The sequence below is a fragment of the Rhinopithecus bieti genome, unplaced genomic scaffold (assembly GCF_001698545.2).
Source record: "Rhinopithecus bieti isolate Rb0 unplaced genomic scaffold, ASM169854v2 scaffold_5948, whole genome shotgun sequence".
NCBI classification, from domain to species: domain Eukaryota; kingdom Metazoa; phylum Chordata; class Mammalia; order Primates; family Cercopithecidae; genus Rhinopithecus; species Rhinopithecus bieti.
Genome location: NW_016805422.1, coordinates 3,237,392 through 3,239,538, shown reverse-complemented (window position 1 = coordinate 3,239,538; position 2,147 = coordinate 3,237,392). Strand labels below are relative to the sequence as shown.

The following is a 2,147-nucleotide window of genomic DNA, read 5'->3' as shown; positions in this document are numbered from 1 at the left end:
AAGTATCTAGGCCTGGTGGCGAGCCTGCAGTCCCAGCTACTCGGGAGCCTGAGGTAGGAGAATGGCGTGAACCCGGGAGGCGGAGCTTGCAGTGAGCCGAGATCTCGCGACTGCGCTCCAGCCTCCGTGACAGAGCGAGACTCCGTCTCAAAAAGAAAGAAAAAAAGAGTGCCAGCTCCAGGTAAAATTGAATAAGCCCACTCTACTCTGTTTCACCCACTCAATGAAAATATACAACCCGGAAGTAATGCCTGGAGAAGCTATTTGAGGAATCAGAAAAGTAAACAGTAGCAGACCAGTGGGAGGACAGGTAGACCAGTTCCTGTTTTTCCACGAGTATCACTCAGCCTTGTCCGTGATGCAAGGAAGGCCAAAACCCAGAAGTAAGTACCAGGAAATAAACACAGACAACTCCAGGAGAAGCCTTCAAATTTTGGATAAGAATGGTACAGGAGACTCCTAATACTCAGACAAAGTGGGGAAATCTCCCATTTTCTTTTTTTTAAATTTTTTTCCAAGCCAAACTGTATCCAGCTTTATTAAAGATACTTTTCACAAATAATCATGGTGTTTCAGGCAGGACATGAGCAGACAGTCGTTAACGATATACAACAATTTTCAAACTCCCTTCTTCAATGGACTACCAAAAGACGGAAACCCACTATAAAACCCAATGAATTAGCCTGGCGGTAGTGGTGCGCACCTGTAATCCCAGCTGCCCAGGAGGCTGAGGCAGGAGGATCACTTGAGCCTGGGAGGCACTGTGATCGAGATTGTGCCACTGCACTCCAGTCTGGGAGACAGAATGAGACCGTGTCTCAAAAAAAAAAAAAAAAAAAAAAATGAAGTCTTCATCTGATGCTCTGAACAGGGAAATTTTAGAGGTTTAGAGTGAGGATTGACATTTCACATTTAGCATGTTGTTTAACAGCTTTTCAGGAGCCGACCTTGACTCAAGAAATGAAATGAAAATGGCGGAATTTATCCAACGATCCACAGTCTAGAAATGGAACCACTGCTCTTTTGAGGGGTGCCATCTCAGTGGCATCACTGGAAAGTCCAGATTGCCTGACACATTGGTAACCAATTATTTGGGGTCAGGTCCCAACAGATGTCTGGGTTTAAGGGAGTTAAGTCTATGCTGAAAGGTGGAAAGGGAGAAGAGGACATAAAAACAAATTTGTTTTTCATACCACAAGGCTTTTGTGCCAAGGTGGCCATGTGTGTCAAAGTCAGGGAATCCCTGCCTTAGGAGCCAAGAGGAAGCCTCTCAAAACCAGAAGGGAAAGGTGTTTCCCTCCCCCCCCCATCAATCCAGCTTCGGAGATATTCTATTAGTGACACATGCCCCGTCCCCCCAAAACAACAATGAAGTGTTCTGTGTGCTAACAACATAGCTTAAGGAGAAAAAAAAAGTAAAAGAAAATTCTGCATTTTTATAAAACTTGATTTTAAAAAATAGTATTTCAAACTGTACAGTCACCAGAAGTACAGTTATCAAAAATGAATACACTTCACTTGGCATCTCCAGCGCCTTCAGCTTTCTGGGCCTGCTCTGTTTAGCATCTCCATTTTCTGCAGGCGTATTCCCCTCCTTGCCAGCATCAGCTTTTCCCTCTTTCCCTTTGGGTATCTTTTCTCCCTTTTTTGCAGGGGCCTTTTTAGGCTTGGGCCCTGGCTTTGGAGGAGCAGGTTTAGCAGACAACCTCGCAGATCTCTGTGGTTCGTCCTTCACCTTGGCTTTATCTCCTTTAGCAACCCCTTCAGCCTTCCTCTTGGGCATGGTGGTGGTAGGACGTAGGTAGTATGCCGGCTTTGTTCAGTCTAGAAATTGTTGCCGCCTCTTCTCCTTCCCTTTTTTTTTTTAATAATTTTTATTTTTGTTGGTGCATAGTAGGTGTATTTATTTATGGGGTACATCAGATATTTTGCTACAGGCACAATGTATAATAATCACATCGTGGAAAATGGGGTATCCATTTCCTCAAGCATTTATCCTTTGTGTTAAAGACAATCCAATTTTACTGTTTTCGTTTTTTTTTTTTTTTGAGACGGAGTCTCACTCTGTCGCCCAGGCTGGAGTGCAGTGGCTGGATCTCAGCTCACTGCAAGCTCCGCCTCCCGGGTTCACGCCGTTCTCCTGCCTC

General features: G+C 44.7%; 1 pseudogene; it reads right to left on the bottom strand.

The window, feature by feature from the left end:
• Nucleotides 1–1,514: 1,514 nt before the first annotated feature.
• Nucleotides 1,515–1,783, bottom strand: LOC108529859 (non-histone chromosomal protein HMG-17 pseudogene; annotated as a pseudogene).
• Between the last annotated feature and the right edge of the window lie 364 nt (nucleotides 1,784–2,147).